Below are 7,507 nucleotides of genomic sequence, written 5' to 3' on the forward strand. Positions count from 1 at the left end.
AAGCTTGGATTCATGGTGCTGTTTGTGTGATTGCTAAATAAAAAAATTGTTCTGCAGCTTCTCTGATGTGCCCAGCAGTAAAGCTTGCTGAAGTGAGAGGCCTCTAAATAGTCTCTCCTTTTCTTTAGTATAGTGAAGCAGGTACTTGCCTACCATACTCGCCCCACCCCCAACTTCACTTTGGCCCCTATTCCCCTAAACATACTCCATCTCCGCCTACTTTTTGCCACTGCGTTTAACCATCTCAGCATGCAATATTCTGGTGGAAATATTGGTTATTCTCTACCAATTTCTGTAGTATTTTGAAGTACTCTTGTGGGGTCCATTGCTGTACAACAGGACTAAGGCTGTGACAGTATATTATTTAGCATAGGATGGATGATATTCTTTTAATAGTTGAGCTCACCAGCTTGGCGATGACTGTGTTCTGTGACTGGGTGTGGCCAACATTCACATTTCTAGTCAGCTTTGCGCAGTGGCAGTATCGTAGCCTATGAGGTTTATCCGAGGCGTGATTATTGCTAGTTGAAAACTTTACCCAATACCCCGCCCAAGACGACTTGAAATATAGTCGGCAACGGCAATTTTTGGTAGTCTCTAAGGAGACTGTTTCGTTGTTGAAAAAAAGCTTGGATTCATGGTGCTGTTTGTGTGATTGCTAAATAAAAAAATTGTTCTGCAGCTTCTCTGATGTGCCCAGCAGTAAAGCTTGCTGAAGTGAGAGGCCTCTAAATAGTCTCTCCTTTTCTTTAGTATAGTGAAGCAGGTATTCCCCTAAACATACTCCATCTCCGCCTACTTTTTGCCACTGCGTTTAACCATCTCAGCATGCAATATTCTGGTGGAAATATTGGTTATTCTCTACCAATTTCTGTAGTATTTTGAAGTACTCTTGTGGGGTCCATTGCTGTACAACAGGACTAAGGCTGTGACAGTATATTATTTAGCATAGGATGGATGATATTCTTTTAATAGTTGAGCTCACCAGCTTGGCGATGACTGTGTTCTGTGACTGGGTGTGGCCAACATTCACATTTCTAGTCAGCTTTGCGCAGTGGCAGTATCGTAGCCTATGAGGTTTATCCGAGGCGTGATTATTGCTAGTTGAAAACTTTACCCAATACCCCGCCCAAGACGACTTGAAATATAGTCGGCAACGGCAATTTTTGGTAGTCTCTAAGGAGACTGTTTTGTTGTTGAAAAAAAGCTTGGATTCATGGTGCTGTTTGTGTGATTGCTAAATAAAAAAAATTGTTCTGCAGCTTCTCTGATGTGCCCAGCAGTAAAGCTTGCTGAAGTGAGAGGCCTCTAAATAGTCTCTCCTTTTCTTTAGTATAGTGAAGCAGGTACTTGCCTACCATACTCGCCCCACCCCCAACTTCACTTTGGCCCCTATTCCCCTAAACATACTCCATCTCCGCCTACTTTTTGCCACTGCGTTTAACCATCTCAGCATGCAATATTCTGGTGGAAATATTGGTTATTCTCTACCAATTTCTGTAGTATTTTGAAGTACTCTTGTGGGGTCCATTGCTGTACAACAGGACTAAGGCTGTGACAGTATATTATTTAGCATAGGATGGATGATATTCTTTTAATAGTTGAGCTCACCAGCTTGGCGATGACTGTGTTCTGTGACTGGGTGTGGCCAACATTCACATTTCTAGTCAGCTTTGCGCAGTGGCAGTATCGTAGCCTATGAGGTTTATCCGAGGCGTGATTATTGCTAGTTGAAAACTTTACCCAATACCCCGCCCAAGACGACTTGAAATATAGTCGGCAACGGCAATTTTTGGTAGTCTCTAAGGAGACTGTTTTGTTGTTGAAAAAAAGCTTGGATTCATGGTGCTGTTTGTGTGATTGCTAAATAAAAAAAATTGTTCTGCAGCTTCTCTGATGTGCCCAGCAGTAAAGCTTGCTGAAGTGAGAGGCCTCTAAATAGTCTCTCCTTTTCTTTAGTATAGTGAAGCAGGTACTTGCCTACCATACTCGCCCCACCCCCAACTTCACTTTGGCCCCTATTCCCCTAAACATACTCCATCTCCGCCTACTTTTTGCCACTGCGTTTAACCATCTCAGCATGCAATATTCTGGTGGAAATATTGGTTATTCTCTACCAATTTCTGTAGTATTTTGAAGTACTCTTGTGGGGTCCATTGCTGTACAACAGGACTAAGGCTGTGACAGTATATTATTTAGCATAGGATGGATGATATTCTTTTAATAGTTGAGCTCACCAGCTTGGCGATGACTGTGTTCTGTGACTGGGTGTGGCCAACATTCACATTTCTAGTCAGCTTTGCGCAGTGGCAGTATCGTAGCCTATGAGGTTTATCCGAGGCGTGATTATTGCTAGTTGAAAACTTTACCCAATACCCCGCCCAAGACGACTTGAAATATAGTCGGCAACGGCAATTTTTGGTAGTCTCTAAAGAGACTGTTTCGTTGTTGAAAAAAAGCTTGGATTCATGGTGCTGTTTGTGTGATTGCTAAATAAAAAAATTGTTCTGCAGCTTCTCTGATGTGCCCAGCAGTAAAGCTTGCTCAAGTGAGAGGCCTCTAAATAGTCTCTCCTTTTCTTTAGTATAGTGAAGCAGGTACTTGCCTACCATACTCGCCCCACCCCCAACTTCACTTTGGCCCCTATTCCCCTAAACATACTCCATCTCCGCCTACTTTTTGCCACTGCGTTTAACCATCCCAGCATGCAATATTCTGGTGGAAATATTGGTTATTCTCTACCAATTTCTGTAGTATTTTGAAGTACTCTTGTGGGGTCCATTGCTGTACAACAGGACTAAGGCTGTGACAGTATATTATTTAGCATAGGATGGATGATATTCTTTTAATAGTTGAGCTCACCAGCTTGGCGATGACTGTGTTCTGTGACTGGGTGTGGCCAACATTCACATTTCTAGTCAGCTTTGCGCAGTGGCAGTATCGTAGCCTATGAGGTTTATCCGAGGCGTGATTATTGCTAGTTGAAAACTTTACCCAATACCCCGCCCAAGACGACTTGAAATATAGTCGGCAACGGCAATTTTTGGTAGTCTCTAAGGAGACTGTTTTGTTGTTGAAAAAAAGCTTGGATTCATGGTGCTGTTTGTGTGATTGCTAAATAAAAAAATTGTTCTGCAGCTTCTCTGATGTGCCCAGCAGTAAAGCTTGCTGAAGTGAGAGGCCTCTAAATAGTCTCTCCTTTTCTTTAGTATAGTGAAGCAGGTACTTGCCTACCATACTCGCCCCACCCCCAACTTCACTTTGGCCCCTATTCCCCTAAACATACTCCATCTCCGCCTACTTTTTGCCACTGCGTTTAACCATCCCAGCATGCAATATTCTGGTGGAAATATTGGTTATTCTCTACCAATTTCTGTAGTATTTTGAAGTACTCTTGTGGGGTCCATTGCTGTACAACAGGACTAAGGCTGTGACAGTATATTATTTAGCATAGGATGGATGATATTCTTTTAATAGTTGAGCTCACCAGCTTGGCGATGACTGTGTTCTGTGACTGGGTGTGGCCAACATTCACATTTCTAGTCAGCTTTGCGCAGTGGCAGTATCGTAGCCTATGAGGTTTATCCGAGGCGTGATTATTGCTAGTTGAAAACTTTACCCAATACCCCGCCCAAGACGACTTGAAATATAGTCGGCAACGGCAATTTTTGGTAGTCTCTAAAGAGACTGTTTTGTTGTTGAAAAAAAGCTTGGATTCATGGTGCTGTTTGTGTGATTGCTAAATAAAAAAAATTGTTCTGCAGCTTCTCTGATGTGCCCAGCAGTAAAGCTTGCTGAAGTGAGAGGCCTCTAAATAGTCTCTCCTTTTCTTTAGTATAGTGAAGCAGGTACTTGCCTACCATACTCGCCCCACCCCCAACTTCACTTTGGCCCCTATTCCCCTAAACATACTCCATCTCCGCCTACTTTTTGCCACTGCGTTTAACCATCTCAGCATGCAATATTCTGGTGGAAATATTGGTTATTCTCTACCAATTTCTGTAGTATTTTGAAGTACTCTTGTGGGGTCCATTGCTGTACAACAGGACTAAGGCTGTGACAGTATATTATTTAGCATAGGATGGATGATATTCTTTTAATAGTTGAGCTCACCAGCTTGGCGATGACTGTGTTCTGTGACTGGGTGTGGCCAACATTCACATTTCTAGTCAGCTTTGCGCAGTGGCAGTATCGTAGCCTATGAGGTTTATCCGAGGCGTGATTATTGCTAGTTGAAAACTTTACCCAATACCCCGCCCAAGACGACTTGAAATATAGTCGGCAACGGCAATTTTTGGTAGTCTCTAAGGAGACTGTTTTGTTGTTGAAAAAAAGCTTGGATTCATGGTGCTGTTTGTGTGATTGCTAAATAAAAAAATTGTTCTGCAGCTTCTCTGATGTGCCCAGCAGTAAAGCTTGCTGAAGTGAGAGGCCTCTAAATAGTCTCTCCTTTTCTTTAGTATAGTGAAGCAGGTACTTGCCTACCATACTCGCCCCACCCCCAACTTCACTTTGGCCCCTATTCCCCTTAACATACTCCATCTCCGCCTACTTTTGCGACTGCGTTTAACCATCCCAGCATGCAATATTCTGGTGGAAATATTGGTTATTCTCTACCAATTTCTGTAGTATTTTGAAGTACTCTTGTGGGGTCCATTGCTGTACAACAGGACTAAGGCTGTGACAGTATATTATTTAGCATAGGATGGATGATATTCTTTTAATAGTTGAGCTCACCAGCTTGGCGATGACTGTGTTCTGTGACTGGGTGTGGCCAACATTCACATTTCTAGTCAGCTTTGCGCAGTGGCAGTATCGTAGCCTATGAGGTTTATCCGAGGCGTGATTATTGCTAGTTGAAAACTTTACCCAATACCCCGCCCAAGACGACTTGAAATATAGTCGGCAACGGCAATTTTTGGTAGTCTCTAAGGAGACTGTTTTGTTGTTGAAAAAAAGCTTGGATTCATGGTGCTGTTTGTGTGATTGCTAAATAAAAAAATTGTTCTGCAGCTTCTCTGATGTGCCCAGCAGTAAAGCTTGCTGAAGTGAGAGGCCTCTAAATAGTCTCTCCTTTTCTTTAGTATAGTGAAGCAGGTACTTGCCTACCATACTCGCCCCACCCCCAACTTCACTTTGGCCCCTATTCCCCTAAACATACTCCATCTCCGCCTACTTTTGCCACTGCGTTTAACCATCTCAGCATGCAATATTCTGGTGGAAATATTGGTTATTCTCTACCAATTTCTGTAGTATTTTGAAGTACTCTTGTGGGGTCCATTGCTGTACAACAGGACTAAGGCTGTGACAGTATATTATTTAGCATAGGATGGATGATATTCTTTTAATAGTTGAGCTCACCAGCTTGGCGATGACTGTGTTCTGTGACTGGGTGTGGCCAACATTCACATTTCTAGTCAGCTTTGCGCAGTGGCAGTATCGTAGCCTATGAGGTTTATCCGAGGCGTGATTATTGCTAGTTGAAAACTTTACCCAATACCCCGCCCAAGACGACTTGAAATATAGTCGGCAACGGCAATTTTTGGTAGTCTCTAAGGAGACTGTTTTGTTGTTGAAAAAAAGCTTGGATTCATGGTGCTGTTTGTGTGATTGCTAAATAAAAAAAATTGTTCTGCAGCTTCTCTGATGTGCCCAGCAGTAAAGCTTGCTGAAGTGAGAGGCCTCTAAATAGTCTCTCCTTTTCTTTAGTATAGTGAAGCAGGTACTTGCCTACCATACTCGCCCCACCCCCAACTTCACTTTGGCCCCTATTCCCCTAAACATACTCCATCTCCGCCTACTTTTTGCCACTGCGTTTAACCATCTCAGCATGCAATATTCTGGTGGAAATATTGGTTATTCTCTACCAATTTCTGTAGTATTTTGAAGTACTCTTGTGGGGTCCATTGCTGTACAACAGGACTAAGGCTGTGACAGTATATTATTTAGCATAGGATGGATGATATTCTTTTAATAGTTGAGCTCACCACCTTGGCGATGACTGTGTTCTGTGACTGGGTGTGGCCAACATTCACATTTCTAGTCAGCTTTGTGCAGTGGCAGTATCGTAGCCTATGAGGTTTATCCGAGGCGTGATTATTGCTAGTTGAAAACTTTACCCAATACCCCGCCCAAGACGACTTGAAATATAGTCGGCAACGGCAATTTTTGGTAGTCTCTAAGGAGACTGTTTTGTTGTTGAAAAAAAGCTTGGATTCATGGTGCTGTTTGTGTGATTGCTAAATAAAAAAATTGTTCTGCAGCTTCTCTGATGTGCCCAGCAGTAAAGCTTGCTGAAGTGAGAGGCCTCTAAATAGTCTCTCCTTTTCTTTAGTATAGTGAAGCAGGTACTTGCCTACCATACTCGCCCCACCCCCAACTTCACTTTGGCCCCTATTCCCCTAAACATACTCCATCTCCGCCTACTTTTTGCGACTGCGTTTAACCATCCCAGCATGCAATATTCTGGCAATTTTTGGTAGTCTCTAAGGAGACTGTTTTGTTGTTGAAAAAAAGCTTGGATTCATGGTGCTTTTTGTGTGAATGTTGGGGGGGGGGACTTATTATTATTATTATTATTATTATTATTATTATTATTATTATTTCTTGACCTAATTTGTAGCATGTGACACTATTTCTGTGTCCCATTGATTTACACAGAGAGGAAGCCTCTAGTGAGGACAGGAGTTGATGTGTGTTTTCTTGCTCAGCAAATGCCCAGTAACTTGGTCATACATGCGGCTTGATTAGCGCAAATAATAGGAAAATAATCGCTAAATAATCGCTAAATAATCGCAAAAGGTTAGTGCAGCCATCTACGGGATACATGATATAACCGCTTCTGAATGGCAGAGGGCCACACATCACAAACATGAGTATGTGAAACTTGGTTGATTGCTGAATTCTGTTTTGCCCTTGATGTTCTTGGTGTTATTGTATTTCTTGCGACCTTATTGCGTGTTAAGCCACCTCTAATAATATTTATATCAACATCTGAAAATATGCTAGTAGTAGTCTCAGTGATTACAAACACGGGTGTTATGAAGAATGAACCTTGCTTGCCGTGTTGCTGTAAGCATGCATGGACAAATTAAGTGTGTAGGTTATTCAGTCGATCAATTTGTATCATAACTTCACCAAAACTCTGTGTGAAACAATGCCAGCGATACTGGCCAATGTCCCGGTTTTTTTTAACAAGTTGTTATTGAACATTGATTTTTTTAATTCAGTATATAGCTGCAAATCAACACAGACACAAACTTTAAAATCGACTATGTTTAATCTGAACTTTGTTTGAAGATAAACCTGCATGAGGTCAAATCGACTATTGAATATTAGTATTGTCTGATCAATAAACATGTATTTCTTAAATTTGACTGGTATGCCCGACATGTCATTTCTTGATAGATCTGGTGCAGTTGGAATGAATTTCCACTAGATGGCAGTATTGTGCCATACATTGTAATGAAGATGTCAGGAGTACAGATTATCATTAAAATATGTAACA

General features: G+C 41.9%; 10 non-coding genes across 10 annotated transcripts; all 10 read left to right on the forward strand.

Moving 5' to 3' along the window:
• The first annotated feature begins 464 nt into the window (after positions 1-464).
• On the forward strand, positions 465-606 carry LOC116224238. The gene has a single exon (XR_004165510.1). It is a non-coding gene; the product is annotated as a U4 spliceosomal RNA (small nuclear RNA).
• Positions 607-1,043: 437 nt separating this feature from the next.
• LOC116224239 lies at positions 1,044-1,185 on the forward strand. Its single transcript, XR_004165511.1, has one exon. It is a non-coding gene; the product is annotated as a U4 spliceosomal RNA (small nuclear RNA).
• A 484-nt stretch (positions 1,186-1,669) lies between these two features.
• On the forward strand, positions 1,670-1,811 carry LOC116224240. Its single transcript, XR_004165512.1, has one exon. It is a non-coding gene; the product is annotated as a U4 spliceosomal RNA (small nuclear RNA).
• A 484-nt stretch (positions 1,812-2,295) lies between these two features.
• Positions 2,296-2,437, forward strand: LOC116224236. The gene has a single exon (XR_004165508.1). It is a non-coding gene; the product is annotated as a U4 spliceosomal RNA (small nuclear RNA).
• Positions 2,438-2,920: 483 nt separating this feature from the next.
• LOC116224241 lies at positions 2,921-3,062 on the forward strand. Its single transcript, XR_004165513.1, has one exon. It is a non-coding gene; the product is annotated as a U4 spliceosomal RNA (small nuclear RNA).
• A 483-nt stretch (positions 3,063-3,545) lies between these two features.
• On the forward strand, positions 3,546-3,687 carry LOC116224234. Its single transcript, XR_004165506.1, has one exon. It is a non-coding gene; the product is annotated as a U4 spliceosomal RNA (small nuclear RNA).
• Positions 3,688-4,171: 484 nt separating this feature from the next.
• Positions 4,172-4,313, forward strand: LOC116224242. The gene has a single exon (XR_004165514.1). It is a non-coding gene; the product is annotated as a U4 spliceosomal RNA (small nuclear RNA).
• A 482-nt stretch (positions 4,314-4,795) lies between these two features.
• On the forward strand, positions 4,796-4,937 carry LOC116224243. Its single transcript, XR_004165515.1, has one exon. It is a non-coding gene; the product is annotated as a U4 spliceosomal RNA (small nuclear RNA).
• A 482-nt stretch (positions 4,938-5,419) lies between these two features.
• LOC116224244 lies at positions 5,420-5,561 on the forward strand. The gene has a single exon (XR_004165516.1). It is a non-coding gene; the product is annotated as a U4 spliceosomal RNA (small nuclear RNA).
• Positions 5,562-6,045: 484 nt separating this feature from the next.
• On the forward strand, positions 6,046-6,187 carry LOC116224233. The gene has a single exon (XR_004165505.1). It is a non-coding gene; the product is annotated as a U4 spliceosomal RNA (small nuclear RNA).
• Positions 6,188-7,507: the final 1,320 nt, after the last annotated feature.

Source organism: Clupea harengus, chromosome 16 (genome assembly GCF_900700415.2).
Source record: "Clupea harengus chromosome 16, Ch_v2.0.2, whole genome shotgun sequence".
NCBI classification, from domain to species: Eukaryota; Metazoa; Chordata; class Actinopteri; order Clupeiformes; family Clupeidae; genus Clupea; species Clupea harengus.